Consider the following 8,835-nt stretch of genomic DNA (forward strand, 5'->3'; position numbering starts at 1 on the left):
TATATATATATATATATATATATATATATATATATATATATATATATAAAGAAGTCTCGTTCATCAAGGCTGCATTTATTTAATCAAAATACAGAAAAATAGTAACATTGTGAAATATTATAATTTAAAGTAATTGTTTTCCATTTTAATATATTTAGAATTTTCATCAGCCATTACTCCCGTCTTCAGTGTCACGTGATTCTTCAGAAATCATTCTAATTTTGCTGATTTATTATCAATGTTGTTAACAGTTGTGCTGCTTAATATTTTTTGAAAACTGATACTTTTTTCAGAATTCTTACATGAATAAAAAGTTACAAATAAAAGCATTTATTCAAAATAGAAATATTTTCTAACAATATAAGTCTTTACTATCACTTTTTATCAAGTTAACATATCCTTGCTGAATAAAAGTATTATGGCCAGTTTTCTAAACAGGGCAAATTAGCGCGAGAACGCAATTCCAAAACAGCGCTGATGGGCATGGACATTTCTGCGGGTGATTTACTAACAACGCGCAAATTAAAGAACACAGATGCAACATCTCATTTACATATCGACCAATGCAATAAACCAAGCGCAGCGCAAATTAGTGTAGTCGCGAATAACTAATAAAGAAATAAGCCACATTATGTTGAAAAAATTAAGTGTTGCAAGAGGTTAAGATAGACCTGGTATTGAGTGACTTCTGGTTGAGGTCTGGTTCCAAGTCGTCTTTTATTTCCTGAAGCAAATAAAAAAATAACATGGCTTGGCAAACGATATGTTCGGATAATGTATTATTTCCAAATAAATTAATAGGTGTGAAAAAAATTCTCTGCCTTCAACCACGCGCTCTGTTTTCTGCGGTGACTCCTCCTAGCAACAATAATTGGAGCCATTTCAAGCGCAAAATAGTTTAAGACATGCTTTTTTGGGCGTTAAATAATGGAGCAAATACCAGTAATTTGACGAGCGCAAACGTTAGTAAAACACGTTGCGTGATTCATTTAAATACTCTCCTCCCATAAATTTTGCATCTGAAAGGGAATCGCCTACAAATGCATATTCCATAAGGTCAGGTGCAAAAATAACTGTGTCCACACCTTTTCAGTGCTAATTCTTCACTGCGCATCTTTAGTAAAACCTGAAAGTACTATTTTAATGCCAAAAGACGGTTTGCGCTGGCGCAAGCTGTTAGTAAAACTGGCCTTTGATTTCTTTCAAAAACAGAAAGGAAAAAATATACTGACACCAAACCTTTGAACAATATATTGTTACAAAATATTTTAATATATTTATATTTTGAATAAATGCTGTTCTTTTAAACTTTTTAGTCATCAAAGAATCCTGAAAAATTTATTATAGGTTTATATATATATATATATATATATATATATATATATGAAAAGATCATTTGCAAAAACCGATAAACGTCACTTTAAAAAAAAATTATAAATCACCGTGTATTATTCTCCACATATAGTGCAATCTGAACCCTAAACACGTTTTGTCAAAAAAAAAAAAAAAAAAAAAAAAAATCGCCAGGATAATTAGGGCCCGAGCACCAATGGTGTGAGGAGCCTATTGGAATTGCTCTGTTTCTTCTTCTTGTTCTTCTCTTTCTTCAAAGTGAATTTTTGAGGGCCTAAACATGCTCCAAAACTCATGAAACTTTGCACACGCGTTAGAACTGGCAAAAATTGACATCTGATATGGGTTTCAGAAGTGGGTGTAGCAAAATGGCTCGATAGCGCCACCTGTACACATTCAACGGAGTGCGCCTCGAGCTACGTTTTACGTACATGTACGGAAATCGGTTCACACGTATAACACACCATTACCTACAAAAAAGTCTCTTGGTACAAAATCCATAACCCAACAGGAAGTACGTTATTTTTAATTTCCTGTACGATTTTTGTGCAGTTTTTGCCATTCCAGGCCTCGTACTTTGACAAACTCCTCCTACAGTTTTAATTGGATCATCTTCAAATTTGGTGAGGGTTATCATAAGGCCTTTGTGACGTTAAATTGCGAAGATCTTGAGTTTTCATCAAGGGGCATGTCCCTGCCGGCCTGACAAAGTTTGATGTTTCGCCATGAAAAAGGAAGTTGCTGTAACTCAGGCAAGCAATGTCCGATCTGCCCCAAACTTTACACATTTGATAGGAGTTCTGTCCTGAACACATCTACATGCCCATATTTGGTTATAGTCATAACGTCACCTGCTGACAACAGGAAGTGACATGTTTAACACTGTTATGGACTCCTAGAGACATATTAAAAAGCGTCAGCAAGTTAAATAGGCTGGCAACGTGCTAGAAACATGCTAGCAACACTTAGCTAAGTGATAAAGCATGCTAATGCAGTGAAATATATAAAAAAGTCTCAGTAAGTGTTAAATAGGCTAGCAAAATGCTACAAACATGGTAACCCTGTTGAAAAAACCAGCATATGCTGGTTAGGTATGTGTTGACGCTGGGATGCTGGTTTATGCTGGTCCTTTTGCTGGTTTATGCTGGTCCTTTGCCAGCACATGACCAGCATAAACCAGCAAAAAGACCAGCATAAACCAGCACAAACCAGCAAAGGACCAGCTTAAACCAGCAAAGGACCAGCTTAAACCAGCATCCCAGCGTCAAAACATACCTAACCAGCATATGCTGTTTTTTTTCAACAGGGAAAGCATGCTAGCAACACTTAGCTAACTTGCTAAAGCATGCTATTAATACAATGAAACAGGAAGTTGCTATAATGCAGATATGCAGTGTCCAATCTTCCCCAAACTTAACATGTTTGATGAGAGTCCTGGCGTGAACACATCGACATGTCAAGATTCAGTTATAGTCATAGTGCCACCTACTGTCAACAGGAAGTGACATGTTTAACAATGTGATGCACTATTAGCAACACAGTAAAATATGCCATTATGTGCTAAACATGCCAAACACATGCTCAAACATGCTAGCAACACTTACTAAGTGCTAAAGCATGCTATTAATGCCATCAAAAAGGAAGTTGTTGTAACTCATGCATACAATGTCCAATCTGCCTCAAACTTCACATGTTTGATTAGAGTCCTGGCCTGAAGAAATCTACATGTTCATATTCGGTTATAGTCATAGCACCACCTACTGCAAACAGGAAGTGACTTGTTTCACACTAACTTAAACATGCAATGTCTGATCTGCCCTAAACTTCACATGTTTGATAAGAGTCCTGTCCTTAACACATCTAAAGGCCAATATTCCGTTATAATCATAGCGCCACTTGCTGGCAAAAGGAAATGACTTGTTTTACACTAACTTAAACATGCAATGTCTGATCTGTCCCAAACTTCACATGTTTGATAAGAGTCCTGGCATGAAAACATTTACATGCCAATATTCAGTTATAATCATAGCACCACCTGCTGGCAACAGGATATGTCATGCTTTACACTAACTCAAACATACCATGTTCAATCTGCACCAGGCTTCACATGTTTGATAAAAGTTCTGGCCTGAAGACATCTACATGCCAACATTCTGTTATAATCATAGTGCCACCGCCTGGCAGCAGGAAGTTTGGCACATATAAATGACTTTGACATATTCCTCCTATATTTTCCACTTAAAATGCATATTGCCCACCGTTTGCTGTTTTCCTAAAGCCACCAGGTGGTGGTGAGCCCGAGTGCAAGGACCCTTTCATCGCTGCTTGCAGCTTTAATTAGACTTTTTTTTCGAAGAAAACACATTGAATTGAGTTTTTTCCTTCTTATTCCACTGGTAAATAGCTTTTAATTAAATAAATATATCTCTATTTAGTAAGATATGTGCTTAATGAAATAAAAATAATAATAAACTATTTGCCAATGGAATAAGAAAAATAAACGACATTTAAATATTTTGAATTATGTTTATTATTAATTACACTTATTATATACTAATTATACCACTCAAAAGTTTAGGGTCAGTAAGGTTTCTTCTTTTTTTTAAATACGTTATTACGTTTAATATTAATTAAATATTAATTAATATTATTAATTAATACGTTTATTTAACATATTCAATTGGAAGTCAAAAGTGACAGTGAACACTTTTTGAACTTTCTATTCATTAAAGAATCCTGAAAATTTGCATCACATTTTCCATAAAAATATTGAGCAGCACGGCTGTTTTCAACATTGATGGTAAGAAATGTTTCTTGAGTAGCAAATCAGCATATTAGAATGATTTCCGAAGGATCATGTGACTTTGAAGACTGGAGTAATGATGCTGAAAATTCAGCTTTGCCATTATTATTTTTTTTTTTTACTGTATTTTGATCAAATAAATGCAGCCTAAATAAGCATAATGTACTTAATTCAAAAAACTTAGGAATGGTAGTATATTTTATATTACTACTTGAAAACCAGACAAAAATCTTGATTAAAAAATTATATTTTTGCTGTGTACTTTTCAAGAGAAAACTCTAAAACATTAGGCAAAAGTCTCCATTTGTCCTCCATTTACACTTTTGGCTTTTTAGGAGTAACAACTGAGAGGTTAAAGAGTTGTGAGAGATCTGCTGTGGTGGTCAGGTGTCCGCTGCTTCAACATGCTGTCATAGGTGCTGTCCAGGTTTTCAAACTCACTGAACAAGGTGAGGAGGAACAGAGCTGTCAATACCAATAAAGATTTTATCACGGGCACCGAAAGTCAACGAGACGGCTGCCCCGAGGGAGCGTGACAGAGAGAGCTGTCTGGATATTCATTTGACAGAATATCCACAAAGAGACAGAGCCGAGATGCTGTGAAAGAGAGGGATACAGAAAGAGAAACAGACCATCACACCTTCCAGTGGAAGTGCATCTCAGATTTTCCATGACTGATGTTTTACAGACATTTTGCTGATGAAGCATCCCTCCTGAGTGTTGCTTTGCACCTTTTTTTAAGTGCTGAAATGTCAGCAGTGATGGTTGAGCAGAATGCATAGATACAAACCTGGCCTAAGACTGGGGAAAATGTCTGACACAACATGCTTGAGCCAAACTTTTTCTCTACTCTGGAATGATAATATGGCAGATTTATTTTTAAATGTCTGATTCATATCGAGCAGATGTTATTTGCAGTATGAACAACAATAGTTTACCCAAAAATGAAAAATCTGTCATCATTTACTCACCCTTACACCCCACTGCTCCGGGTGTGTGTTCACGGTGTGTGTGTTCACTGCTGTGTGTGTGCACTTTGGATGGGTTAAATGCAGAGCACAAATTCCAAGTATGGGTCACCATACTTGGCCACATGTCACTTCACTTTCACTTTCATTTATGTTGTTCCAAACTGGATGATGCGTTTTTTTTTCTTCTTCTGAGTTTCTTTCGTTTTCTTTTATGGAAAGTTTAGCACAGTGGTAAAGGTGCATTCAGTTATTGTCTTCATTCTTAAAATGTTTTACACACACAAATGCATAGTAGGTAAATTGAGGTTAATTAGGACTAGTGCTGGGCAACGATTAATCGCGATTAATCGCATCCAAAATAAAAGTTTTTGTTTATATAATAAATGTGTGTGTACTGTGTATATTTATTATGTATATATAAAGACACACCCATACAGTATATATTTTGAAAATATTTACATGTATATATTTATATTAATATATTTTATATTATATATAAATATATTTTATATGTAAACATAACATATTTTACTTAAATATATACTGCCCCACTTTACGGTGCTTTTTACCTTTTTGGAGCTTGACATTATCCCTTCCCATTCACTTTTATTACAGTTTAGAGTATTATTATTAAAACAATGAGGCTGAGTACTGTACTGTATAAAAGTCTGTTAGGTAATGATTTTTCTGTGTTTTATATTTTAATATATTTTAAAATGTAATTTTTCCTGTGATGCAAATCTGAATTTCGAACTGCGATTAATCCAGTGTTCGGTGTCACATGATCCTTCAAAAATCATTCTAATATGCTGATTTGCTGCGCATTTATTATTATTATCAATGTTGAACAAAGTTCTGCTGCTTATTTTTGTAAAAATCATGATACATTTTTCATTATTTTTTAATGAATAGAATGTTGAAACAAACAGCATAGAAAGCTTTCATAACATTATACATGTCTCTACTTTTACGTTTGATCAATTTAGTATGTCCTCACTAAATAAAAGTATTAATTTCTTTAAAAAATGCTGAAATTTTGAAAGCATAAACAATGAAGCATCAAAGTAACCTGACACAATACAGTATCTTTTCTGAAACAATCTTAATCATCGTAAACATCACAGATTGTCTGTTTTAGACTCACCCTCCATGCAGCTTCCCTCATGCTCTCAGGGTTTCCACTCTTCATTTCCTCTGATATCAATCTGGAAAGATCACACACACACACACACACACAACATCACATTCAGTTTTACGACAGGAATCAGTCAGTCACTTCTTCGAGGTTCAAGGTTTTTCTGCTCTCTTCACTGGGATTCTGATTCTAATTGCACTCAGCAGCTATTGATTTTTTTCTTGCTGGAACTGAGGCTCTTGAGAGTTCTTCAGATATATATATAGAAACATCAATAAAATATCCTACAAGTATGCATTATATACATATATTGCAATAACAACATTTATTATTACTATTCCTAATATTCATTTATATACAATATTTATTTGTAGCATTAAACAGATCAAATTTTTACATTTAAGATTTTGCTGTTACTGTATGTAGGTCTAACAGTCCAAGATATTTCCAAGTTTTCCATGAAACCTGCTAAAACATCCCTTGGGCTCCACATACCTCTGTCTGGGAACCACTGATCTAAGGCTGCTCGAAAGGAGAATTTTGTGTGTTCATTCCAGTAACTGATTTTGATGTGTTTATAGGAGATGATAAAATGGATTATTGCTTTGAAAGGCAGGTCAGTGAACTGGGACAGTTCTTGGCTTCACTTTTCACCTGATTTACTTAAAGCTGACCTCTTTCCTGCTGCACTGGATCAGGACCTGACTGAGAGTGGGGGGTTGGGAGAATGCCAAGGGCCCCGTCTGTGCTAGAATTGATAGTGGCCCCGTAATCCACAGTCCATTCTCCAGAGACGAGAAGGACAGTTCAAGCCACTGGCAGCAGCTCGCAGCATACACAATGTGGCCGTAATCATACGCTTGTCTGTGTGCATTTTTACTGACATGAATATTCAAAATACATTCTGGCTGTTAGATTCTGGAATCTGAAGCACATCAAATCAGTTTTTGATGGCCAGAGAACACTGGCTGAATATTTTATTTGTTTTCCTCCATCCATCTGAAATAAATGCGATGACAACCACAATCTTGGAACAAGTTTGGAACATTGTATTTAAGCACATTACTTGCTCTTTAGGATGAATAGCAATCATTGCATTTCTCATGTGGGAAAAGAATAAATCTAAAAGTGTGTAAGAAATAACTGGAGCAATAATTCTGTTGCAAATGCGCAATTTGACATTTTTGATGAATTTAATGTCTGATATATATATATATATATATATATACTGTATGTTTCATACTGTTATACTCTTATACTGTAAGTTTTTAATTGTAAGGGAAACAGGTCAATTTAGCTCAAAGGAAATTATTTCGATTTTATAGGGAATTTGGACGGAATCACTGTTTTACGGCTGATCACTGAGTCGGCCAGCGATCGAGCCGTATAACATCAACTCTGCAATGGATATTTAAATCCAAAATATAGTGAAAACACTATTAATTAGCACAGTAACAAGATCGGCAATTTAAGACATTAACTTGTAAGCACAAAACACAAGATACTTCTCTTTTCAATATAAATAAGGCTTTATTGGATAAATCTAGACATATAAACTAATCTAACACATGAACACACGCATTCACACAATTTGCAGAAAGAGAGAAAGTGAGGAAAGAACAAGTTTGAGAGAGTGAAAATGTGAAATCCCAAGTTTATAGCAATATGTGCAATTGCTTAGACCTGAACAACCATCAGTCATTTAAATTAAAATTTATATTAAACGCACCAGTTCAGCTAGAATCTGGAGGTACTTGCGTTGTTGTTTAGGGGGTTCCCTTGTTGTCATCATTTCAGAAAGGGGTTTCCCAAGTTTGTTGATTGGCTGGAAGTCCAGTTGTCGTTCGAAGTGATGTCTTGGGAAGCCAATGGTTGGGCGTTGGCTGAAGATGCGGAGTTGTGGGCTGGTTGAAGTTTTGAGGCGGTCACAGACACGAGGTGAACTCGGAGACACGGCATTGTGGCAAAACTTAACTCAGAACATGAAACTCTCAACGGAAAAGAAAAGAAACTAAAGTAAAAGAAAGAAAAGAGTAAAGTTTGATGAGACTAGATGGCGCTTCTCCTCATGGTTTTAGAGGAGCTGCTGGCATTCAAGCCAGAGCATGCTAGAACGGTGCTCGAAGAATTCATGGGCAAAAAGCAGTGGCAAAAAGCATGACTAAAAGCATAAAGCAAAAAGCTAAAAGCTAAAAATCATAATTTGATGGTGTTTATAAACTGGGCTGTTGCACACATCCCAAATGGTGTCGACCAATTAGACATTGTCTAGCTCGGGGTGTTGCTATATTTCTCCCCGCAATACATAAATCAACATGTTATCTTATCAGTCACGTGGTCCGAATTTTCCGCTCTTGAAGAGTATAATTTGGACATGATTTCTATAACAAGAATTATTCAATAGTTATTCAAAATACAGACACAATGAGTGATTAGAACATGATAGTCAAATGTGTGGGTTACATACATGATATGGAGTTAAGCAATGGACTGATATTCATTTATAAGTCCTTTTGAGATCATTTTGGTGCATCTGCATCTGTAAAAGACCGTCTCTCTGGCGTTCTGTGAAC

The sequence above is a fragment of the Sinocyclocheilus grahami genome, unplaced genomic scaffold (assembly GCF_001515645.1).
Source record: "Sinocyclocheilus grahami isolate Dianchi unplaced genomic scaffold, SAMN03320097.WGS_v1.1 scaffold297.1, whole genome shotgun sequence".
NCBI classification, from domain to species: domain Eukaryota; kingdom Metazoa; phylum Chordata; class Actinopteri; order Cypriniformes; family Cyprinidae; genus Sinocyclocheilus; species Sinocyclocheilus grahami.